The sequence below is a fragment of the Meles meles genome, chromosome 17, assembly GCF_922984935.1.
Source record: "Meles meles chromosome 17, mMelMel3.1 paternal haplotype, whole genome shotgun sequence".
NCBI classification, from domain to species: Eukaryota; Metazoa; Chordata; class Mammalia; order Carnivora; family Mustelidae; genus Meles; species Meles meles.
Genome location: NC_060082.1, coordinates 61,637,857 through 61,664,889, shown reverse-complemented (window position 1 = coordinate 61,664,889; position 27,033 = coordinate 61,637,857). Strand labels below are relative to the sequence as shown.

General features: G+C 40.6%; 1 protein-coding gene and 1 pseudogene across 3 annotated transcripts in view; both read right to left on the bottom strand.

Annotated features, from left to right (window-relative positions):
• The window catches only part of PLD5 (phospholipase D family member 5), a 400,444-nt gene that overhangs the window by 72,348 nt on the left and 301,063 nt on the right, over nucleotides 1-27,033 (bottom strand). The gene's annotated exons all lie outside the window — the stretch shown is intronic.
• LOC123928580 lies at nucleotides 16,286-16,400 on the bottom strand (annotated as a pseudogene).

Genomic DNA, 27,033 nt, shown 5'->3' with positions numbered 1-27,033 from the left:
CCTGTCAAATAAATAAATAAATAAAATCTTAAAAAAAAAATTTAGTGATTCATCAGTTGCACAGAACACCCAGTGCTCATTCCATCAAGCGCCTTCCTTTAAGCCAGTTACCCCACCCTCACACCCCCTCCCCTCCAGCAACCCTCACTTTGTTTCCTAGAGTTAAGAGTCTCTTATGGTTTGCCTCCCTCTCTGTTTTTGTCTTATTCTACTTTTCCTTCCCTTCCCCTATGTTCATCTGTTTTGTTTCTTAAATTCTACATGGGAGTGAAATCATATGGTATTTGTCTTTCCCTGACTGACTTATTTCACTTAGCCCAATACCCTCTAGCTCCACCCATGTTGTTGCAAATGGCAAGAGCTTGTTCCTTTTCATTACTGCATACTATTCCATTGGATGGGCTATACCACAGTTTGTTTATCCAGTCTCCAGCTGAGAAACATTTGAATTGCCTTTACTCGTTGGTGATTACAAATAAAGCTGCTATAAATATTTACATGTACATTTTTTTAGAATGTATATTTCATTTCACTTGAGTATCTAGGAGCAATATTGTTGTCATATGGTTTAACTTAATAAGAAACCTCCAGACTGGGGGCGCCTGGGTGGCTCAGTGGGTTAAGCCGCTGCCTTCGGCTCAGGTCATGATCTCAGAGTCCTGGGATCGAGTCCCGCATCGGGCTCTCTGCTCAGCAGGGAGCCTTGCTTCCCTCTCTCTCTCTCTCTGCCTGTCTCTCTGTCTACTTGTGATCTCTCTCTGTCAAATAAATAAATAAAAAAAAAATCTAAAAAAAAAAAAAAGAAACCTCCAGACTGTTTTCCAAAGTGATTTCACCATTTTGAATTCCCACTAACAATGTATGCTAGTCTCAGTTGCTCTCTATCCTTGCTGGAACATGGTTAATTTTAATATTCTTTATTTTTTGAAAATTTTAGTTATTCTAGTAGCTATGTAATGTTATCACATTGCAGTTTAATTTACATTTCCCCAATAACCAATGATATTGAATATATTTACATACTTATTTTTCATCCACATGGGAAGTGCTTATTCACATATTTTACACATAAAAAACAGGTTATTTCTTATATTGAATTTCGCAAAATTTACTGAGTTTAAGAATCTTATATATTCTGAATATAAGTTCTTTGTCAGATTTGTGATTTGCAAATATTTTTTCTCAGTTTGTAGCCTGTATTTCATCTTCTTAATAGTGTCTTTCAAAGAGCAGAAGTTCTTAATTTTGATGAAATTCAATTTATCCACTTTCCTCCAACAGAGCATGTTTGAAACTCAGATGAAATCAGAGAGGGAGACAAAACTCTTAACTACAGGAAACAAAGTGCGGGTTGCTGGAGAGGAAGAGGGTGGGGGGATGGGTAACTGGGTGATGGGCGTTCAGGAGGCACATGATGCAGTGGGTGCTGGTTGTTATACAAGACTGATGAGTCACTGACCTTTACTTCTGAAACCAATGATACACTACATGCTAATTAATTAAAATTTTTTTAACTATTTTATTTATTTGACAGAGAGAGATCACAACTAGGCAGAGAGGCAGGCAGAGAGAGAGGAGGAAGCAGGCTCCCTGCGGAGCAGAGAGCCCGATGTGGGGCTCGATCCCAGGACCCTGGGATCATGACCTGAGCGGAAGGCAGAGGCTTTAACCCACTGAGCCACCCAGGTGCCCCTAATTAATTAAATTTAAGTTAAGAAACTATTTTAGTTTAGAAATCTTTGCCTAATCCAAGGTCATACTGATTTTACTCTGTTTTCTTCTGGAGATTTTTTTGTAGTTTTAGCTCTTCTATTTAGGCCTACAGTCCATTTTGTGTTAATTTTTGCAAAGGTGTGAGGTATAGATCAAGTTTCATTTGTTGAAAATGAACTGGCCTTGCATCTTTGTTAAAAAAACAACTGGCCAGGGGGTCCTAGGTGCCTTGGTTGGTTAAGCATCCAACTCTTGATTTTGGCTCAGGTCATGGTCTCAGGGTCCTGGGCGTGAAGCCTGCTTGAGATTCTCTCTCTCCCTCTGCCCCCCCCACCCCAATCAATATATGACCATAGATGTATGGGTCTATTTCTGTACTCTCTATTATGTTTTATTGATCAAGATGTCTATCCTTTCTCTAGTAGGACACTTTTGGACACTTAGTAGGTAAGAAATTAACCAGTGTTAAACTTCCAACTTGTTCTTGTATTTTAAAAATTATTTTAGCTATTCTAATTACTTGGAAATTTATTTATAAGAAACCATCAAGTAAAATTTCTAAACAAATTTTAGAATCAGGGTGCCTGGGTGGCTCAGTCAGTTAAGTGTCTGACTCTTGATTTTGGCTCAGTTCATGATCTCAGAGTCGTGGGACTGAGGCCCATTTTGGGCTCCATGCTTAGCATGGAATCTGCTTGTCCTCCTCCCTCTGCTCCTGCTTTTTCTCTTTCTCTACCTCTTTCTCTAAAATAAATAAAATCTTTTAAAAAAAGAATCACTTTGTCGATTTCTGTAGAAGTCTTGCAGGGATTCTGATTGGAATTACATTGAATCTATAGATCAGTTTGGGGAGAAATGAAATAAAAATATTGCATAATCCAAACCATAAATAAGTATAGTTGTATGTTTTTAAGGTCTTTTCTTAGTTCTTTAAACGGTGCTTTGTAATTTTCAGCATAGAGATCTTTAATATATTTTGTAAGATCATAACTAAATATTTCATGCTTTTGGTAAATGGTATATTTTTTTAATCTTACTAATTGTTCTTGCTATCATATAAGAACACTATTTTTGTATATAGAACCACTGTATATAGAAGAAATGTTTGTATAAATAGACACACTCATTTTGGTGTACTGACTTTATGTTATGCAAGTATTCTAAACTTATAGTTTTTATAACTATTTATAGTTATAAATTCTTCAGGAATTTTTTGGAATGGTTCACTTTTATAAGTTTTATTTCCATTTATTTAGTTAGTTCAGTTAGCCATGGTACAGTACATCATTAATTTTTGATGTAGTGTTCAACGATGCATTAGTTGTGTATAACGCCCAGTGCTAAGGAATAGCACATGGAATTTTTACATAATCATATCATCTACAAATAGAGACAGCCCTATTTCATCCCTTCCAGTTTATACGTCTGTTACTTATTTTCCTTGTCATACTGTTTGGCTATAATTTCTAGAACAATATGCATCAAGGTTGATGAGAATGGATATCCTTGCTTTGTTGCTGACCTTAGGAGAAAAGCATTTCGTCTTTCAACATTAATTATGATGATAGCTGTAGGGTTGGTTTTTGTTTATGTGTGTGTGTTTTTTTTTTTTTTTTTGCAGGGGGGGTAGATACTATACTCTTTATTAGGTTAACAAAATTTCTTTTTATCTCAATTTTATGAGAAATGGATGTTGAATTCTGTCAAAGGCCTTATAAATATGCACTTTGTAGTTATCATATATTACATTATATATTACATTATATATACATATAGTGCTGCATTGGCAGATTTTTGAATATTGAACCAGCCTTGCATTCCTAGGTAAAGTCTACTTGATTATGTTTGATTTGCTAGTATGTTGTTGAGAACTTCACATTTATGTTCTTTTTTTTTTAATAGTCTTCTTTTCTTAAAATGTATTTGTCTCATTTAGTATTTGGGAAATGCTGGCCTCATGGGATGAGTTGGGAAGTGTTTTCTCCTCTTCTACATTCTGGAAGAATTTGTAAAGGATTGCCATTTTCCCCTCCTTAAATATTTAGTAAAATTCTTCAATGAAGCCATCTGGGCCTAGAGTTTTCTTTGTGGGATGTATTTACTATATATTCAACCCTTTTAATAAATAAAATATCATTAAAATTTTCTTTTCCATTTTGACTGAGTTTTGGTAGTTGGTGTCTTTAAAGTAATTTAACCATTTCATCTAAGTCATCAAAATTATGTCCATAGAGTTAATCATGATATACCTTTATTATCTTTTTGTGTCAACAGAGTCTGTAGTGATCGTGTATTCCCGATATTTGTAATTTGTCCTTTCTCTTTGTCTCCTGGTTAGTCTGGTCAGAGGTTTATCAACTTTATTAATTTGTTCAAAGAACCAACTTTGATTTCATTCATCTTTCTAACATAAACATAAATTATAATACAAATTTAAATACAAATGAAACTTAAGGCACTGTTTTACCTGTATCTATATAGTGTGGTGTGTCATAGTTTCATTTTCATTTAATTAAAATATTACTCAGTATCCCTTGTGATTTTTCCTGGATCTAGTCAATGTATGGGATATTTTTTATTGATTTCTACTTTTTCATTCATAGATTTAATTGTAATATGAGAATGTATTTTATGTAACTTTAATTTTGAAAGATTTAAGTTTTATTTCTGATGACTTGGGATATCCTGATAAATGTTCAGTGTGTACTTATAATTATCTATTCTACTCTTTTGGGATGAAGTGTCCTTGAAGCATCAATTGGGTCAAGTATTGATGGTATTTTTCAAGTTTTCCATATCCTCACTGATTTTTTCTCTACTTGTTCAATCAGTTATTACAAGGTGAATATTGAAGTCTTCAGCTTTAAGTGTGGATTTGCTTATTTCTCCTTATGGTTTTATTTATTTATTTACTGCTTTCTACATTTGAAAACTCTCTTGTTAACAGCATATATATTCAGGATTATTGTGGTCTCTAGAAGAACTGGCCCTTTACCGTTATCTGTAATATCTGTCTTTATTCCTAGTAATATTACTTTTCTGAAGGTGACTTTGATAGCCTTATGCCAACTTCAGCTTTCTTCCAACAAGTGCTAGCAAGGTAAATATTTTTCCATCCTGTTCTTTTAATTCTATTACATATTTAAGTTTAAAGTAGATTTATTTTTTATTTTTTTTTTAAGATTTTTTTTTTTTTTGACAGATAGAGATCACAGGTAGGCAGTGAGGCAGCCAGAGAGAAAGGAAGGGAAGCAGACTCCCCGCTGAGCAGAAAGCCCGATGCGGGGCTTGATCCCAGGACCCTGGGATCATGACCTGAGCCGAAGGCAGAGGCTTTAACCCACTGAGCCACCCAGGCGCCCCAGATTTATTTTTTTTTTTAAAGATTCTATTTATTTATTAGAGAGAGAGCAAGAGTGCACAAAAGAGCACAAGCAGGGGCAGCTGCAGAGGGGGAAGCAGGCTCCCTGTTGAGCAGGAAACCTGACGCGGGCTCCATCCCAGGGCTCTGAGATCATGACCTGAGCCGAAGGCAAATGCTTAACTGACTGAGCCACCCAGGTGCCCCTAAAGTAGCTTTCTTGTAGATAATATATAGGTGGACCTTGCCTTTTAATTTTTGGTTTCTTTAAGTTTTTTTCCTTCTTTCTTTCTTTCAGATTGGATCTCATTTAATATTTCATTTTTATTTCCATGCTGAGTTAATTATTCGTGCACTATTTTAAAGTTTTAGTTGACCTAGACTTTAAGACATACATTTTAATTAATTAGTCAACTCCAAATAATATACCACTTTATATAAGGAAGTAAGGATCTTATCTCCTTTCCTCTTGGCCAGGTGAGCAAGTGCTAATATCCTCTCTGTCTCTCTCTGTCCTCCTTCCTTAGGTTTTAGGTTTGTTGTCTGCCCTGAAATTAAAACTCCATGATGTATTCAAGAAAAGCTGTGAATTTGTGGTTTACCTTGTTTTCTTTCCTTTTTTTTTCCTATGTTAGAGCAATGCTCTTTCCAGCTTCCTCCATCCTAAGCAGATTTTTAAAATCAGAAGTTTCCTTATAAAGAACCATTGGAAACCTGTCATTTAAAAACTTAAGATGGCAGAGATTGGTTGGTTGGGATGATGGTGGAGTAGAAGGATCCTAAGCTGACCTTGTCCCTCAGATACAACTGGGTAACACCCATATCGATGTATATAACCCAAGAAATGACCCAAAGACTGGCAGAAGGAACTCCACAACTAAAGGCAGAGAAGAGGCAACCTCAAAGAAGGTAGGAAGGGTGGAGACTTGGTCTGGGAGGGAGCCAATGGTGCAGACAAAGGCAGAAAACAGACCTTCACACCAGGGAGCCCGTGAATGGGAGGATGAGTCTCCCTAACATTTGCCTTTGAAAGTGAGAGGGACTGAAATTTCCTAAGTTCTTAAAACCTACAGGACTTAAAGCCTGGAATTTAAAAAAATGACAGGCTTGGCTCTGGAAGAACCCAGAAGGCATCAGAAGTGCAGTCACCCCCCCCACACACACACACACATCTTAAAGAGACAACATCACAAATAGCCCATTCAGATACAGCCCAGAAGCAGCAGTTTGAAAAACTCTAGGGGCAGATTGAAGGCAGTGTGATATGCTTATTTTAGAGTTTGGCCCAGAGAGACAGGTATAGTAGGGAGATCCCTCCAAGAACAAAGGAGGGGGCAGGTAGCTTCCCCCACCCCCAACTGCACCCCAGCATAAACAACTACTACCTATGGGAACTAGCGCACACCAACATTCCTTACCTAACTTGCACCAAGCTCTAACCCCCTACACTTGCGTGGATCCACCCTTCCCACTCAGCTGAGTCCCTGCGCTGTGGGCCCCTCCCCCAGAAGTCCTGTGCCAACCTTGCCAACACCAAGTCTCCTGAACTATGCATTTTGTGGGACCTCAGTTCTGGGAGCAGCAGGGGCAGGTCTGGTTTGGCAAGCAGATCACCACACAGCTTGCTGCCTACAACAGTTTAGTAAAGGGAGATTCTGCAGACAACTGGATTGAGGGAAAAAGAGGCCAAGACTTAATAGCAGAGCATACACAACACACACAGGAGACATTCCCTGAAGCAGCAGGTGCGAGGGAACAGTGTACTGCAGGGCACTATAGAACCTCTTCTTCATAAAGCCATTACCATCAAGAGCAAGAGATGTAGCTGACTTTACTAACACAGAGAAACAGACACAGAGAGTCAGACAAAATGAGAAGACAGAAAAATATATCCCAAATGAAAGAACAGGAATAAACCACAAGAGACCTAAGCTAACAGATACAAGTAGTATGTGTGATAGAGAATTCAGAGTAATGATCCAAAGATAGTGACTGGACTGGAGAAAGAGTAGAGGACATTAGTGACATCCTTACCACAGAGATAAAAAAGAATCAATCAAGGACACAATGAATGAAACTAGAAATACACTTGAATAAATAGCAGGCTAGATGAAGAAGAGGAATGAATTAATGAATTGGAAGACAGAATACTGGAAAATAACCAAGCTGAGAAAAGGAGATGAAAGAATTTATGTAAAGTGAAATTAGTCTTAAGTAACTCAGTGACTCCACCAAGTGAAATAACATCCAAATTACAGAAATCTCTGAAAAGAAGAGAGAGATCAGGGGGCAGAAAATTTATTTGAAAAAATAATAGCTGAAAACTTCCTTAATCTGGAGAAGGAAACAGATATCAAGACCCAGGAGGCACAGAGATCTCCCCCACTGCACATTTAACCCAAGGAGGGAATGGCAGGAGCAGCAATAAAGAAAAAAATAAATAAATTAAAGCAGCAAGAGAAAAGAACATAGTTACATACAAGAAAAAACCCATAAAGCTATGAACAGATTTTTCAGCAGAAACTCTGCAGTTCAGAAGAGAGTGGTACGATATAGTCCAAGTGCTGAAAGGGAAAAATCTGCAGCCACAAATCAAAAAACAGTGATAGATATGCAAAGTACAAAGAGAAAGAAATGCAAGTTACTAAAAAATCCAAGAAATCTATATTACTAAAGAAAGCCAGTAAACCATGAACGAGAACAAGAGGAAAAAGGTTCTGAGAAAATCTATAGAAACAACCAGAAACAGGGAACAAATTGGCAATAAATACATGCCTATCAATTACTACTTTGAATGTAAATGGACTAAATACTCCAACACAAGACACAAGGTTCCAGAACCGAGACTCATCAATATGCTGCCTAAATGAGATTCATTTCAGACTGAAAGACACCTGAAGATTGAAGGCGAGTGAGTAGAGTAACATTATGCAAATGGATACGAAAAGAAAGCTGGGGCAGCAGGACTTATATAAGACAAAATAGACTCTAAAACAAAAACTGCAGCAATAGACACAGAAGGACACTACGTAACAATGAAAAGGAAAATCCAACAAGCGGATATAACAACTGTACATATTTATGCACCCAGATATATAAAACAGTTAATAACAACCATAAAAAAAGTATCGATAGTAATACAAAAATAGAAGGGGACTTTAATAACCCACTTACATTGCTGGGCAGACCATCCAAACAGAAAATCAACTAGGAAAGCGTGGTTTTGGAAGACACAGTGGGCCAGAAAGATTTAACAGATATAATCAGAATAGTCCATCCTAAAACAGCAGAATACATATTCTTTTCAAGTGTATACAGAACATTTTCCAGAACAGATCACATTTTAGGCCATAAAACAAATCTCAACAAATTCAAAAAGACTGAGGTTATACCACACATCTTTTCTGACCACAATGCTATGAAGCCAGAAATCAATCACAAGAAAAAAACCTAGAAAGGCCGCAAATATATGGAGTTTAAATAACATGCTATTAATATATGGAGTTTAAATAACATGCTATTAATCAAAGAAGAAATAAAAAATTACATGGAACAAATGAAAATGAAAACCCAGTGCTCCAAAATCTTTGAGATGCAGCAAAAGTGGTTCGAAGAGGGGAGTTTATAGCAATACAGGCGGCAAGAAAACTCTCACATAAATGACCTAAACTTACACGTAAGGAGTTAGAAAAAGAACAAACGAAACCCAAACCCAGCAAAAGAAAGAAAATAATCAAGATTAGAGATGACACAAATGATATAAAACCAATAAATAAATAAATAAACAAGATAAAACTGATCAATGAAACCAGGAGCTAGTTCTTTGAAAAGATCAACAAAATTGATAAACCTCTAACAAGACTCATTAGAAAAAAGGAGAGACACACAAATAAACAAAACTAATAATGAAAGAGGAGAAAAAACAACCAACACTACAGAAATACAAACAATGGTAACAATATTATGAAAAACTATAGGCCAACAAATTGGACAACCTAGAGAAAATGGATAAATTCCTCAAAACATTCACCTACCAAAACTAAACCAGGAGGAAATAGAAAATTTGAACAGACCAATCATTCGCAATGAAATAGAACTGGTAATCAAAAAAATCCCCCAAAACAAAAGTCCAGCACCAGATGGCTTCACAGGCAAATTCCCAAACATTTAAAGAACAGTTAATACCCGGGACCCCTGGGTGGCCCCGTCGGTTAAGCATCAGACTCTTGATTTCAGCTGAGATCATGATCTCAGGGTTGTGAGATCGAGCCCTGTGTCAGTGCGGAGTCTGCTTGAGATTCTTTGTCTTTTTCCCTCTGACCCTCTTCCCGCTCATACTGTATAAGTAAGTAAATAAATAAATAAAAATTAATTAATTAACTAAATCTTTAAAGAAGAAGAGTCAATGCCCATTTTTCCCAAACTAACCTAAAAAATACAAGAGGAAGCAAAACTTCAGAATTTATTCTATGAGGCCAATATTACCCTGATACCTAAACCAGATAAAGACTCCACAGAAAAAAGAGAACTAGAGGCCAATATCCCTGATGAACATAGATGCAAAAATCCTCACAAAAATATTAGCAAACCAAATTCAACAATATATTTAAAAAAATCATACACCATGATCAAGTGGGATTTATTCCCAGGATGCAAGGGCGGTTTAATATTCGCAAAACAATCAACGAGATAGGTCCCATCAGTAAGAGAAAGGAAAAAAACCATATTGTCATTTCAATGGAAGTAGAAAAAGCACTGGACAAAGTACAACATCCGTTCATGATAAAAACCTCCTGCCAAGTGGGTATAGAGGAAACATACCACAACATAATAGAGCCTTTATATAAAAATCCACAGCGAACATCATACTCAGTGGTGAAAACCTGAGAGCTTTTCCCCTAAGGTCAGGAACGTGATAAGGATGTCTACTCTCAACATGTTACTGGAAGTTCTAGACACAGAAATTAGATGACATAAAGAAATAAAAGTAATCCAAAATGGTTAGGAAGCAGTAAAACTTTGAGTCTCTGTAGGCTACAAGATACTATATAGTATGTAGATACTCTATAGAAAACCTTTAAGACTCCACCAAAACTCTATTAGAATTGATAAATGAGTTCAGTTAAGTCACAGGATACAAATCAATGTGCAGAAATCTGTTACATTTCTATATGCCAACAATGAAGTAGCAGACAGAGAAATTAAGAAAATAATCCCAACTTGCAATGCACCAAAACCTATAAAATATCAAGGAATAAACCTAACCAAGGAGGTGAAGACGATCTGTACCCTGAAAACCATGAAACACTGATGAAACAAATTGAAGATAATACAAAAAAATGGAAAGACATTCTAGCTCATGGCATGGAAGAACAAATATTGTTAAAATATCTATATACTCAAAACAATCTGTATATTTAATGCAATCCTTATCAAAATGCCAACAGTCTTTTTCACAGAACTAGAATAATCCTAAAATTGGTATGGGATAAAAAAGCCCTTGGATAGCCAAAACAATCTTGAAAAAGAAAAGCAAAATTGAAGATATCATAATTCCATGTTTCAAGTTATATTACAAAGCTATAGTAACCAAATCTCTATGGTACTGGCATAAAAAGACATATTGGTCAAGAGGACAGAACAGAAAACCCAAAAATTAATCCACAATGACATGGTCAACTAATGTCTGACAAAGCAAGAAAGAATATCCAATGGGATAAAGACAGTCTCTTAAACAAATGGTGTTAGGAAAACCAAGCAGCCGCATGCAAAAGAATGAAACTGGACCTTTTTTTTTTTTTTACCATACACAAAAATAAACTAAAAAAGGATTAAATACCTAAATGTGATACATGAAATTATAAAAATCCTTGAAGAGAGCACAGACAATAATCTCTCCGACATGAGCCTTAGCAACATTTTTCTAAATATGTCTCCTGAGGCAAGAGAAATAAACGCAAAAATAAACTACTGAGACTACATCAAAATAAACAGTTTCTCCACAGTGAAGGAAATAATCAAGAAAACTAAAAGGGAACCTACTCAGTGGGAGAAGATATTTGCAAATGACATATCCAGTAAGGGTTAGTATCCAAAATACATAAGGAACTGATACAACTCAATTACCCCAAAACAGAATAATCCAATTAAAAATGAGAAGATACGAACAGACATTTCTCCAAAGAAGACATACAGATGACCAACAGACACATGAGAAGATGTTCATTAGGGAAATACAGATCAAAACTACAAGGAGATAGCACCTCACACCTGTCAGAATGGCTAAAATCAACAACACAAGAAACAACAGGTGTTGGTGAGGATGCGGAGAAAAAGGAACCCTTGTGCACTGTTCGTAGAAATGCAAATGGTGCAGCGATTGTGGAAGACAGTATGGAGGCTCCCCAAAAAGTTAAGAATAGAACTACCCTCTGATGTAGTAATCGCACTACTGGGCATTTACCCAAAGAATACAAAAACAGGGGCGCCTGGGTGGCTCAGTGGGTTAAGCCGCTGCCTTCGGCTCAGGTCATGATCTCGGGGTCCTGGGATCGAGTCCCGCATCGGGCTCTCTGCTCAGCAGGGGCCTGCTTCCCTCTCTCTCTCTCTGCCTGCCTCTCTACTTGTGATCTCTCTCTGTCAAATAAATAAAATCTTTAAAAAAAAAAAAAAGAATACAAAAACAGCAATTCAAAGGGGATACATGTACCTCTATGTTCATAGAAACATTGTTTTTAACAGCCAAGATATGGAAGCAGTCCAAGTTTCCTTCAACAGATGAATGCATAAAGAAGCCATGGTACATACACACACACACACAGGAATATTACTCAACCATAGAAAGAATGAAATCTTGCCATTTGCAACAACATGGATGGAACTAGAGAGTATTATGCTAAGTGAAGTAAGTCAGAAAAAGACAAATACTCCATGATTTCATTCATATGTGGCATTTAAGAAACAAAACAAGCAGGGGCGCCTGGGTGGCTCAGTGGGTTAAAGCCTCTGCCTTCTGCTCAGGTCATGATCCCAGGGTCCTGGGATCAAGCCCCGCATTGGGCTCTCTGCTCAGCAGGGAGCCTGCTTCCTCCCCTCTCTCTCTCTCTCTCTCTCTGCCTGCCTCTCTGCCTACTTGTGATCTCTGTCTGTCAAAAAAAAAAAAAAAAAAAAAAAAAAAGCAAAGGGAAAGAATAAGAGAGAAACAAACTAAGAAACGGATTCTTAACTCTAGAAAACAAACTGTTGGTTACTAGAGGGGAGGTGGGTAGAAGATGGGGACACAGGGCAGTGATTGAAGATCACACTTACCATGAAGAAAAATAAAATGATAAAAATAAGTTGAGATTAGGGGCGTCTGGGTGGCTCAGTGGTTTAAACCTCTGCCTTCGGCTCAGGTCATGATCTCAGGGTCCTGGGATCGAGCCCTGCATCGGGCTCTCTGCTCAGCGGGGAGCCTGCTTCCCCCCCTCTCTCTGCCTTGTGACCTGTCTCTCTGTCAAATAAATGAATGGTGTATTTAAAAAAAAAATAAGTTGAGATTAGGTTGAAAACAGAGAAAAGATAGAAACAAATCTCAAGAGCTGGCGCTTAAAAGCAAGAAAGGCCAATAAAACCTTCTCTAACAAAGCAAGGGGAAAGGAGAGAAATCTTGAATACACAAAACAAATGAAGTAATGGACATCGAGAAAGAAGAGATTACAAATTTCTAGCAAGGGCTATTGGAAATCTACTTGGTGCCCTTGGTAACTTCCCAATCAAGATAAAAACATGGATGTGCAACCACATGGAGACTCAGCTGCCCCAGGAAAGGGGAAGGAGAAACTGTTCTCTGGGTTATGCTTGGGCCCTTTCAAGCTGAGTATCTCAGCCACTTAACCACGGCACTGTCGTTTGCATGTTTCAAAGAAACAAATGCTTGGCTTAATTAAAAATACATACAGATACCATGAATTTGGTCAAGAAGATGAGGACAACATTTATTCAACTGGAAGCTAAATTCCCCTCTGAAACTTAACACAACATGAAATTTCCAATTAAAGTTTCCAGAGATGGACGTCACTGAACGAAAGAACAGGAAACACTGAAAATAGGGATCTTTGCTTTTTATCCCATAGGAAAAAGAACTTCTCCCTCTGAATAAACTGGAAGCTTTTTGCTGAGTGTTGTCACTGTTCTGCTCCATCAGTCATTTTTCTTAGGCAGGGCACTCATTTCTCAGTTGAAAGAAAACTCTTGCCCCAAATTCCCAAATTCAGTGTGAGTTTATTTCTCTAGCTTTCTTTTTCTCAGCCCTGTAGACAACTTTAAAGTATTAGAAAATAGCTTGGGAATGAGACCCTAGCAATTAATTACCCAGTCTCTGACTGTAGGTTCATCTGAATATTTCTAATATTTAGTGCCACCTTCTCTTTTGGGATCAAGGTTGCAATACCAGAGAGCTACACCGAGCTTTGCTCTGGCTCCCATAAGAGAATAAGTCTTGAAATAGAAGTTTCCTCTAAATTGGAAAAAATGAACAGCATAAGTCATTCGTGAATCATAAAGCGTATGCTTTATTTTTCAGTTAGAAGTATCTGCAAGTGGGAAGCAGATGGTAGCAAGGTGGCAGAATTACCCTCCAGCCTGGCGAGATGAAGAAGGGGACTCAGAGTCACCTATTTATGTCCCGAACACAAAAGAAGAAATCTAGTAAGTGCAAAAAAAAAAAAAAAAAAATCGTGTTAGCAATAATCAATACTATCTTTCCCCAAAACAGCTGGCAGAGACTCTGGAGCTTTCTGCCTCAGTCCGTCCCAATCCTTCTGTCCAGGGCTGTGCATTAAATGTGTGTCGGCTCTGGATGCCACAGACATCTTAGGGCTGTGCAGAAAATCAAGGAATCCATGCAATAGAAGCAAAGCAAAGGACAGAGGAAAGTATTTTCCTCAAGTTTTAATTGTCACTGAGAGGGCAGATAATTTTTATTTTTGGTGTGTGTGTGTTTTAGTGAGAGAGAAAAAGAGAGAGTGTGCACATGAGCGGAGGGCTGGGGGCCCAGGGAGAGGGAGAGAGAGAATGTCAAGCAGGCTCCACACCCAGCATGGAGCCCAACATGGGGCTCGATCTCACAACCCTGAGATCATGACCTGAGCCAAAATCAAGAGTCAGGTGCCTAACTGACTGAGCTACCCGGGCACCCCTCTTTGCTTGGTTTTTAATGACAGCTTTAGGCCTTGGAACCCCAGACACCGACAGTCTGCTCTGCCTCTGCTTATTTTCCTAATTTGGACAATCTGCATAAATGGGGTGACGTAATACGGGATTTTTCCCTCCCTGGCTTCTTTCACTTAGAATAATGTTTCAACAGTGTGGAGATTCCTCAAGAAATTAAGAATAGAGCTTCCCTATGACCCTGCAATTGCACTGCTGGGTATTTACCCCAAAGATACAGATGTAGTGAAAAGAAGAGCCTTCTGTACCCCAATGTTTATTGCAGCAATGGCCACGGTCGCCAAACTGTGGAAAGAACCAAGATGCCCTTCAACAGACGAATGGATAAGGAAGATGTGGTCCATATACATGATGGAGTATTATGCCTCCATCAGAAAGGATGAATACCCAACTTTTGTAGCAACATGGACGGGACTGGAGGAGATGATGCTGAGTAAAATAAGTCAAGCAGAGAGAGTCAAGTGTCATATGGTCTCACTTATTTGTGGAGCATAACAAAGAACATGGAGGACGTGGGGAGATGGAGAGGAGAAGGGAGTTGAGGGAAACTGGGGAAGGGGAGGTGAACCATGAGAGACTATGGACTCTGAAAAACAACCAGAGGGTTTTGAAGGGGTGGGGGGAGGTGGGAGGTTGAGGAACCAGGTAGGTTCCTCAGGGTACCTGAGGAGGGTAATAGGGAGGGCACGTACTGCATGGAGCACTGGGTGTGGTGCAAAAACAATGAGTATTGTTACACTGAAAATAAATAAATTAACTTAAAAAAAAAGAGTAATGTTTCAAGTTTCATCCAGATGGTAGCATGTTATTGGTATTTCACTCTTTTTCTATGGCTAAAAAATACTCTTTTGTAGAGAAATTCAACATTTTTTTTTTTCTGTTCATCAGATAAGGGATACTTGGGTTATTTCCATTTTCTGCCACGATGACTAATGCTGCTATCGACATTTACATAAAGCATTTTTGTAGACATAGGTTTGCAGTTAGGTTGAGGTATATCTAAGAGTTAAATTGCTGGGTCATTTGTTAAACATATTTAGGAAACATCAAACTATTTTCCAGAGTGGTTGAATTTCCAATTTCCCCATGGCCTTGCCAACATTTGTTACTGTCTTTTTGTTTTGAGTCATCCCAGTGAGTGTGCAGCGTATCTCCGTATATTTTCGATTTGTGTTTCCTTAAAAATGAACGATGCCGAGTACCTTTGCCTGTGCTTTTTGGCCATCCGTCCACATTTGGAGAATCTCTATTCAGATTCTTCTTCATCTGTCAACTGCATTGTCTTTTTATTGCTGAACTGTAAGTACTCTTTATATATTCTGGATATATGCCCCTTGCCCGACATATGATTTTTTGTTTTTTTCTTATTCTGTGGGATTTCTTTTGATTTCCCTGATGGTCTGCGCAGATTTTCTAAATTGAATGAAAATTCAAAGAAACAAAACAAAAAAAATGATGGAAATAGGGACTAAGGATGGTTGATCAACATATCAAAAAAGGAAATTTTCTCATAAATTTGAACTTGGGGAGTTACCTCACTTAGTAAGCACATAATGTGAGACCTGCTGTCTTCCTCCCCCCAGGCATTTTTCTTTCTTTCTGTGCCTCAGTATTTGGCCTGGGTTGGTTGAACTTACAAAAGGAGGAGAGGAAAAAGGGGAGAGATGAGATGGGAGGGAGAGGAAGGAAACAGAAGAGAAGAGGAGAAAAGAGGGGAGGGAAGAAGGTCAGCACAGGACCACTCTCTTCATCTGAGAAAAGAAACAGTATCTTCTATTTCGGGTGGACCCGAATAATTTTAATTCATTAATTATGACACAATTAATTATATATATCTTATATATATATTTCACATGTCTAAATGTTAGAGAAATATGAATTAAAAAATATCAAATTGCAGCAGGTGTGAGTAAGTCTCCAGCCATCTACAGGTAATTTCACCACTTAAATTTCCTTGATGTTGGCAAAGGTTGACGCTATTTAGGGAGCTGATTTAGAAAACCATATAAATGCATATAAATGTCTGTGAAAGCCATTACTGCTATTATATTTTAATTAGCAATAACCGCGCCTCGGATAAACCTCATTGGCTACGATACTGCCACTGCGCAAAGCTACTGCTATTATATTTTAAAGAGATACTTGGGTGAAGGAGGTTTAAAAAAAAAACCAAAACCCTCAACACCCAGCCACTGGTCATGCACCTGAAAACAGAAAAAAAGAACTGCATATGCACTTACATACAATTATGGAAGGTACAGAAAAAATCATCTGTTCCGAGAAACCAAATTTCCTTTATCCCCAGTAATGTCAAAAACCCAAGTGAAAGTGGGGGAAGGAGCGTCAAGACTAATTTGGTATGTGAAAAATGTCCGTACTTGATGCAAAAGTGAAACTGTATATACCCCTGGAAGGTTCGATCAAGTTTTTCCAGCGGGTTGCCAAACGGTTTCAAAATTAAAAAGCACTGTCCAGCAACGCTCCCGAGGGATGTCGACTTTCCAGATTCGCTGACGTCTTGCAAACACTAAGCCATGTCCCTTACCAGTACATCAGGACACTTTACTTGTAAATATAATCTGGGGCAAGAGAAAGACAGCAGAAGCAAAGAAAGGGAGTTTTAGATAATAGCCTTCTTAAGAACCCAAATTCAAATTCATAATGTCTGCTTTTCTATGTGGAAACAAATCACACACTGGATACGATGATGTCGATTTGATAGATATGATGGGTGTATGGCAGGGTGGACAGAAAGGGACCTCACCTCTACGTGACTTCGGGAACCTTTTCACTTTCAAAACCTTCGCTCCCTGACCTTGGGGAAGCCCCGCCTACGTGACGTCACTCAAGTGTCCAATTCCTCCTGCAGCTTATTACAGAGCTTAGTACTTCTCTACTTGGTTTAGATGTGGTGTGTTTGCAAGGATTCCTATGTTGGCTTCTAGATCTCTGAAGGCACTTCTCTTCTGTGGGTTTTGTGCTGCTCTGATTTCCATCAGAGCAGCTAATTCTGCTTCCGTCCTTCCACCGTCTTCCACTCTCTGTTTCCTCCCCTGCCACTCTCAGCCTAGCCTTCGCAGAAACAATTCATCACCCTGCAAAGGGCTTTCTCCAGAGCAAGAGGACAAGTGACAGGGGAGGGGGCTTTCCCAGTTGGAACAGCTTCCCACCCTCCTCTTTCCAGTCCTGCCTTTCCTTACATTCTTTTCGCCGCAAGCAAAATGTTCATTTTTGAGAGGGAGCAGGGACAGAACTCAGTGCTCAGAAGCAAGGAAATCGAGTGATCACAGTCTGAACTGTGTTTACCACACGCAGCAATACTTCTAGAACGAGCTGCCTTCATGGTCTTGAGGTTTCGCTGCCCTTTTGCAAGAGGACATCTTCTCCAGGGCACGCTGTAACTTGTATTTACGGAAAATTAATCCCAGCCATTTTACTTCCTCAGTCTGATACACAGCCTGTCTGTGGCTCGAAGGAAACAGATGCCCACCAGCCTCCAGCTGGAAGTGAAAAGTAGACTATGCAAAACAGCTTTTTTTCAAATCTTCACCCCCATAATAAACACATGGGAACCAACGAGAGGCCTTTAGATCCTTACTGGAGTGATGTGTATAATTAAGAAAAGGTGAAAGCTGATGCCCTTCTGGAATACTCTCCTCTACCCACACGAATCCGGGCACATGAGTGCACACCCGCTCCCCACCCCCGCCCCAGACCCTGCTGGGGCTGAACACCACCAGCCTCTTCTCTGTGGCCCAGAAGCAGCCTTCCATGCTCAACCTCCCCACCAAGCCCAAGACCTACTAAGAGCAGGGCCATGTCAAGAGACACACTGACTTTATTAGCGAGTTATCTGCCACCTCTGCAGTGACTAAAGGTTTCTTGAAATCCTTCCCCATTTTCTTTTCCAGTGGAGAGAGACAATTTTTAATAAGGTTGCTTCAAATAATTAACTGAATGTTACTCGAGATTATCCACTAACTAGGTGTTGGCCGACAGTGAAAAGTCGTTCAGGAAGAAAGCCACCTTGGGGAAAAGGGCAGAATTCACCCTTCGTAACAGTCCACAGACTTGCGATCCATTTACAGGCTACTGTGGCCCGTGTTAGGATGTGTCTGCGTGTCCTGAGTTATGGGCTGTACGTGAAACACTGTTACGGATCAAAGAGAAGAACCAAAAAAAAAAAAAAAAACCTGAAGCATATTTTGGCTTCACAAATGAGAGTGGGTTTAAGCTCACTCTTATTGTAAGGTCCCTGTCACTCGTTTTCTGGTAGCTTCTGTGGAGGAGGAAGCAAGAAGGCTGCAGCAGGATCCTGAGGACAGCAGTGACAGTAAGGGCTCCCAGGGATGACAGTAATCATGAACACTTACGCCGTCTTCAGTAAGTGCATGAGTTCTAAGTATTATGTCACTCACTCTCACAACAACATGACGAGGCTGACAGTATTTTGATCCCCATTTTATGGGCTGAGAAACCAAGGCCAGGAGAGGGACAGGGACTTGTCCAAATCACCCATCTAGTAAATACATGCATTGCTCGTGCGAAAGCAATCTGAAGCAGATCACGGCAGAGTTGATGACCATAAGACCCCCGTGTCTCCAAAGATTTAGAGAGGCTACTTGTGCGTGCTTTCTTGGGTGAACTGCCATTTGCCTTTGAAATAGTTCAGTAATTTTTACTCAGTCAGAGGATAAGTTTCCATCAGTGTAGCGTGGAAAACGTCACCTTGAGGAGAAGGTGGCTTTCCACCAGGTTGTGTGAGACAACAGACACTTTGGGAAAGCATTTTCCAAATGCATATGCGAGGGTGCAGCCCCAAATCTATGGGTCAGAGTCTCCAGGCCTTTTAACAACCATCACATAAACAAGCAAAAAGCAAGTGGTAATGATACAATCCTTCATTAAGAATAATAAAAATTAAGATAAAATTAAGATAAAAATTAGCATAAAATTAAGACTTAATAACCTTATAGACATCTGTTAATCCATTTTATTATCATGGATGACGGAATGGTTGTAGCATTTAGAGTAAGCCTTTGGCTGAGCACGGGAAAAGATGACTTGGGCCAACAAATGAAACACTCATGTCTTGAATACAGAGTAATAGAAACATGTTATTGATAAAAAGAAATTTCTAATTTTTATTTCTGACTTAATGACTTTTTTTTTTTTTTTTGGCTGCAAATATGGTCTGGTAATTATGAACCTGTCAAAGATGATGGACAAAACAGCACTTAGAAACTGTAACAACTCCAAGGTGGTCTTTTCCTTAAAATAGTTTTGGGGATGAGAGCTTTTCCTCTCAAGCACAAATGTATTCGCGAAGTAGAATATATACAATACCTCCTTGATCAATTGAGATAACCACATTTAGGATCGTAATTGGGCTAGAACAGCAGTATACTTTTGCATTATTTATGAGGTGAGAGGATTTTTAAAAGTTTTTAGGCACACATCGTTAACCTGCTTAAACACGCCGACTTACTTTGAGCAAACCATGCTGGATAAAGAGAAGTTATCTGCTCACTAAAGTAACAATTGTTGCTAAACATCAGCCTGAAAGCTCAAGGTATGGCTCGTTGAGGTGTTCCATCAGCCATGCACTCGAAAATAATGAAACAGTCCTTCAAAGGAGACTTCATTCATTCCCACTGAGTTTATCTGTAGTCACATCTAACGAGTAAGTTTTATAGAATGAGCTTCTGGGACTCTGCTACTTATTATAAAGCCAAAAAAATGAGAGAAGGGAAGAAGTTCCAATGAACTTAGGCCCACCATGGAGGTAAGAATTTAAAACCACTCTAGATGTCTCAGAGTGCTTTAGTTTCCTTACAAACAGTGTCGATTATTAGTGGATTCCTATACTAAGGCTCCCTCCCCCGTCCATCCACTAGTAGCTCCCCAAAACCAGGAAACAATTCCAACCAAATGGTTTTAAATTAGCCTAGATCAACCTAATTGCTTTCCTCCTTCAGAATGGGAACTCTTGAGAATCTCATAATTGTCCACAAAAGCTGTAAATAACTATTCTCTTTCAAGAACAGACCAGGACTCCTCCCCAACCCCCGCTAGGCTCAAGATTCTAGTTGCTAATGAGGCCTCAAAACAGAGGATTCCAATGGAAGGCCAGCTGATGGAATTCCACTAATCCCTTGTCACTAGGACGCCAAGGAGTGCTTGGGCAGCGTGTTCTCACAGGACCTTGTCCTAGGTCTACACACCAGTCTGGAAGACAAGATGGAACCAAAAGGGAGATGCTGGAGCAAATGAAGATTAAGGGTCTGACACCAGGCACCCTGACAAGACATAAGAAACCTAGCCCTTCACTGCTGAGCTTGCGCTCACTCCTTGCAACAGGCGTCAGTCACTGTGTGCACCTAGATAGAATGGGTTCAGTGTTCTTGGTTTCTCCTTGGTTCTCACCAATGCTTGAACCAACCTTCCAGGTTAAAGCCTGTCCAGCTTCTAGAATCCGCTCTTCTTCCAGTCCCTATGGATTGAAATGCTACCATGATTGCCCACATTCCAACCCGCGAAGTCTGGCCCAAGCCAGCAGAGACCCCAACTCCTCCCCATTCATCACAACTCTAGGTCATAACACAACGCCACAATGCTTCTGAGCATCGTGCTTGGGAATGCACACTTCACCTGCCATTTCTCCTATCTGTGATGTCTTGTCTGTCACTCTGTCCTGGAGAGAAATGAACCTGGGGTATTTTCTCCGTGAACCTCTTCTAGGGCCATCTTTTTCCTCCTAGATCCTTTCCAATTGTTATTCTGGTGCTGAACTTCCCCGACTATTTTCAAACAGGTTTTCAAGCAAGACAAGATGTCATTTCCATGATTCTCTCGGCTTCGAGCGGAGGATGTTCACATGGGCTGCCGGCTACGAACGCATTAATTAACACTCAGACCACAATGTCATTTCCACCGCGTTACAAGCTGCTGTCATGCCGCAGCATCTGTGTTATTGTAGAACAGAACAAAAATAATTGACTTCAGAAAAATACGTACTAAATCTGACCCCATCAAGAAGCCACCGATCTCTCCACTTGTGTAGAAAGGACACACACATTTTATAATTCAGGAAATGGCCTGCTTTGAGTCCTTCACATTCTATGTCAGTGCAAGGACACTTTGCTGTGGGACTGAAAATTTGAGACTAATTGCTAGAGCTTTCTTTGGTACTACAATACATCCAGAAATTACCCAGGAAACACACAGACAGCTTCTGAGGGCGGGCCGGATATTCCCGGGACCCTTAAGAAAATACGTGAATTGCTGTATGTAACTGTTGACATAAAACCATGTGTGAGTACTCACAATGAGCACCCAGAGGGGCTGTGTGGGTGTCACAGAGAGGCTCAGGGGGAAGTTCCCCTCTCTTCTGAAGGTTTCTACAGAGCCGATTTCTTAGGTGCCAATCAGCGGAACATTCCAGACCCTGGAAAAACATCAGGAACGCCCCCTTACTGTTTGAGCTGGGAGAACAGCAATGGGGAGCGAACAGGGGGGACTACCAGGCATCAGGGGAGGCACCATTGGCAGAGAATTCGGAAACAGTAAGGAGACTCACAGAAAGTCGGTTTGGTTCACCTTGTGCCAAGGATTCTAAACTAGTTCAAAGACCATTCCTCACGAGGTGGGGGGCTTCATCTCTATCCCTCCTGTCCAGTTTGTTCCTTATGCCCCTTGCTGCACTGCTGTGAGGGAACAGGAGGCAGGGTCACTTGTCTTTGGGTCTGCCTCTGCCCGGCAGCTCTGGACTGTGGCTCGAGAGTAGCTCCTGGCTCTGTCACTGACCACATGCAGGCCCCGGGAGTCCAGGGCCCTCATCTGTGAGATACGGGCATTCGTGCCTACTCTGCAGAGAGTCAGGAGGGGATCCTAGAAAATATGTGTAAAATACCTACTACACAGCCCAAGACACGAGCGGTGCTCAGCAAATGATTGCTTTTACTGCATACCAACCAAAGTCTTTGGCACTGATTTTCATATAGGTATTTCAATATATACTTAATGGGATCACTTAACATCCTAGTGGGTTTCTATCTCCTTCTTTTGACATCAGTGAAGAGGTCCGTACTTGAGTCACGACAGTGGGAAACAACACTGGTTCCTTAGCAAGTGGAATTGATTAGGGAGAAAATTCTCTCAAAATAGGATGCCTGTGGGGAGAACCATAGTGCTCTCTTTGCCAGGGAAAGATGTTCTGGTAAACTGGTCCTGAATGTGCGTGTGTGTCAGAACCATCTGGAGAGCTTTTTAGAACTCCGATTTCTGGCATTGGTGTTCCTGACTCAATGGGTCTGTGTTGGGGCCCACGGATTCCCAAGAGTGGTGCTGCTGCTATTGGTACAGACACAAAGATCCCATGCTGTGAACCCTGTTCTAGAAGGCAGGGATTCTCAAGACTTTAACATGGGCACCATTAACATGCCGCGTCTTACTAAGATGGAGACTCCGATTCCACAGGTCAGGGATGGGACATGAGAATTCTGCATTTCTACTAAGCTCCCAAATAGTGTTGATTCCGCTGGTCTGCAGACCATGCATGGGGTTGGCAAGGTGTGAGAGCTGCCTTGAGCAGGATGGTAGTGAAAAACCACGTGTGGCTCTCGAGCACTTAAAATGCAGTCTGAATTCAGAAGTGCTTATAAGGGTAAAACACTGGGATTTAGAAGACTTGGTATAAAGAGAAGTAAAAATATCTCAATTTTCCATATTGACTGCATACTGAGATGCTGACATTTTATTTTAGTTAGATGGTGATAAAATATTGATGATTTTTACCCTTTTTAAAAAACTTTTTTTTTTAAACATGTAGAAAATATAAAATACTGTGTGTGTCCCATTACACTTCTATGGGGATAGCACTGCTGGAGAGAATGTGAAAATGCCCTCTGCCTCCCGAGCCCAACGCGAATCTTGAAGCAACTCCATGCAAGGGTTTCAAATTAGAGCCTGCTGCCTTCATGCCTCCTCGATGCTGCTTTCAATTTCATATCTCTAAAATACTTATTTGATTAAGTCAAGGTAAAAAAAATCTCCAATGGCCCTCCACTGTTTAAAAGACAGACCTGTGTCAGTTAAGTGCCTCTTGGTTTTGGCTCAGGTCACAATCTCATGGTCCTGATCTCAAGGTCATGAGAGCCAGACCCAGGTTGGGCTCTGCGCTCACTGGGGAGTCTGCTTGAGATTCTCTCCCTCTGCGCCTTCCCCCACTCACATTCTCCCTCTCTCTCCGTAAAAGAAATAAATATATTTGAAAAAGACAGACCTCGAGCTCTTAAATTTAGCAGCCCAGACCATCCATAGTCTTCCCAATCTCCTTTTCCAATTTGCCTACAATTAACTTCCCTAACGCACAAGGCGTGGAAGTAACTTGCTGATCGTTGGATTTCATGATTTTGATTAGCACCAAAAAAAGTGGATTTCTAAACCAGCCTCGCCCAATATCGGTCCTTTAGGGTAAACGCTTTGATCTCTACTCAGCAGTAAAAGTCAAGATGATAATTTCTATCTTTAAAGATTGATGTGAGGTCTCAGTGTAGTTTTATAGATATATAAAGACCTGGTGAGTTTCCGTTCTCTTCCCTGCATATTAATGAAGACAAATGCAGGACCAATTTTTCTATGTCAGATCCTCTTCGTAAGTGATAGCTGGTCTGCCTTCACTCTTACCCAGTTGCCCCCAGAGGGGAGGAAGCCCTGGGGTTCGGGGAACTAGGGAGTCCTCCCCGATTCACTATCATTGCCAAGACTCGCTCCCACCTCTTCTTCCGTCCCTCGATCACATCATTTCACTCTGTGATAGTCTCTGTTCCCAGATTCTCGAATACAGTCGAGGGCTCATAGAAAGCCACTGCAGCAGGGAAGGGGTGATGGGGGTTTATTTTATTTTATCTTAATTTGGATAGGAAAAACAGCAAGAGGAAAGTTAAATATTAATAATATGCCCAGTAACTCCCTCCCTAATTCGAGCATTCACTTTTTAGCATAACTTGTAATTTCCCCTAATGAGGGCAGCTGGTTATAAATTACAGTATGTTTTTGCTGTACTGCAGTTTAAATATTTTATTAAAGCACCATTCCTTGTTAAATATTAGTAATGTCATCAAATGGGTGTCTAGACTAGTGGGACTAGCAGAACTCCAAGACAGAGGTCTCCAAACTTGCTCCATTCACGGCATCCTTGGTGTCTCAGTAACTTAGGGCATCACAGACCCCTCAAGCCAGAAGAGAACCTAAGAACTTGACTTATTAAGTAATGAGATCCAAATGACTTCACTTGTAGGTATGTCCTAACAACGTACTAGCTTTTTTTTTTAAAAAAATGCACACAAAAATTAAGAGAAGACTTTTTTTTCACTTCCAAATAATCACAAGTACTCATTAATGGGATGTGTGCACCTGTCTGACCCAACCTCTCCGACCTGGGAACCAGCTGAGACCCTGGCTCATGACTTGTTTCACAGAGGTTTTGCCTAGGACACGCTTTTGATCACAGTAATCACAGAAAGGGAGATTCAGAAAGAACACTGAAATCATAAGCTATTTTGAGACAGTAACTCATGCGGTGACCAGATCAACAGCTTTTGCTGTGTTTTCCCTGAAAGCATCCTCCAGCACCTCTGTGAATGGGCTGGTGACTCAGGGTGCCTCGGGACCCCGTTTGGAAACCACTGCTCTGCCATCTTCTGCCTCTGCAACATTGTGGTTCAAAGGATTTTAAAACCTTAAGTGAGTCTGAGCACCACTTGAGTCAGTGCCGTCTTCTCCCGTTAGGACTCAAATCCCATGGCGCTGTTGGGAAAAAAAGCAAGTGTCGGGAAAAGTGTGAGACCCATGGACAGAAGGGCAGGGGGAGCACATAAGTGCTTGGCTGTTTTTCCCATGGGATCAGACAAATGGGGTCCTGAGATGAAAGGCAACCAGCAGATGTGATCCAAAAGTCGAAGCCTGGGTGGACCGCAGAACTTCCCTACTAAGCCCGGCCCCCCCGCCCCCCGCCAAATCCCCACATCTGCTTCTCAAGCAAAGTAGCGCGCCACACGAAGCAGTGATGGAGACCTGAGCGATGGGTGCCCGCTGTGACAGCTGGCGGCCTCCGCTCTGTCATTTGGAACCCACCCGGGAACACACACATCTGTCACAGTGTGCTCCTTGCAACGGAAGAACAAGGCTGTGCCCTAACCGGCTTGCCCAGCCCCACGGCGCTTACCGTGATGAATGAGGCTGCCTTTGCCAAATCCAGTGGAAACCTACCACGGGCCAGGAGCTTCTGAAAAATGAGCAACTACACATAGGGAGAGGAAGCAGCTGGCTGAAAGCAGTTATCAATCGGGGAGGGTATGTGCGGTGGTGAATGCTGTGGACTGTGTAAGACTGGTGATTCCCAGACTTGTACCCCTGAAACGGGTAATACATTATGTGTTAATGAAAAAAATAACAAAATAAAAGCAATTATCAATACATCAGACTGAAAGCTAAAACTGAGTAATAGATACATGTATTATTTAGGAGAATTATAACCAGGAATACTAATAAAGCAAACTGTGAGTGCTGCATGTTCTTTCCATAGTTCTCCTTTGGGGCGGTGCGGAGGCGGGGAGGAGGGCAAAAAAGTAACTGTGGCTATTTTCTCGATGGCCATAAACAAGATTCTGTTTTATTTTCAGGGAAGACAAGAACACGGAGAAGACAGCTCCAAGAGACTCGCCTGGGGCACAGAGATATTACAGAAGGAAACTTTATTTTGGCAGAATCATTCTCATGGTCCCCTTAAGGGTCTCTTGACGCCCCCGACTGCAACTTTCATGGGCGTCTTTTACAGCTTCTTAAGCTACACTGGCTGGGTCGCTTAAAGAAAATTAAAAGAATATGCCTCTGCTGTTTTATTTTTAAGGATGGCATTTTAAATTTAACTTGAGATGCTCCTCCTTACCCCCCCCCCCGTAAAGAATGGAAAAGCCTCACAGCTTGGGGTGTTGACAGCATTCCAGGAGACCCTAGAGCCCTGTGGCTTCTTGATGATGAGCACAGGGCCAGCATCTGTCTGCGCGACTCTGAGTGATTACCCATAAAAACGTGCCTGGCGACAATGCCAATCCATTACCCACATCACAGCCCAGAGTGCGGAGGAAGAAACGACAGGGTCAGTTTCTTGGCCGTCATGCTCTGATGTGTAAGTGAAGTCGTTTTAAGAAAATACGAATACGATTTTAATGCCCCGGTTGGTCACACGCTATGTGCTAGGCACGACTCTATATTCTGTAAAGAACATGCATTTTTAAAAGGTGTGGTCACTGCCTTTCGCAAGGGAAAGCTGAGAAAGGAAAAACTATGCAAACAGCTAACCTAAGAGTTGCAAAATGGAGGTAGCGCGAGAAAGATACATTTTATGAATTTCGGAAAGAGAAAGACAACCAGTTACAGAAAAAGCTACTCTGTCGTTTCTCTACGTTCTCACTTAACTTTGTGTCATCTTTGTCAAAGCCCCGTAAAATAGTAGAATCACCAATTTATAGCCCAGGACACCGAGGTTTTCACAAAGATGACGCAATTTAGTCATGGACAGCACAAGGGATCGAACGCATGGTTTTCCAACACTAGAGCCGATCTCTATCCTGCATGTGACTCGGGGCAAACACGTGAACAGGCATATTATTCACGTATTCCAATGAAGGCTTTAAAGAGATGATACCTATGATGAAATAGGAAGGATGAAGTTCCTTATTAAAAAT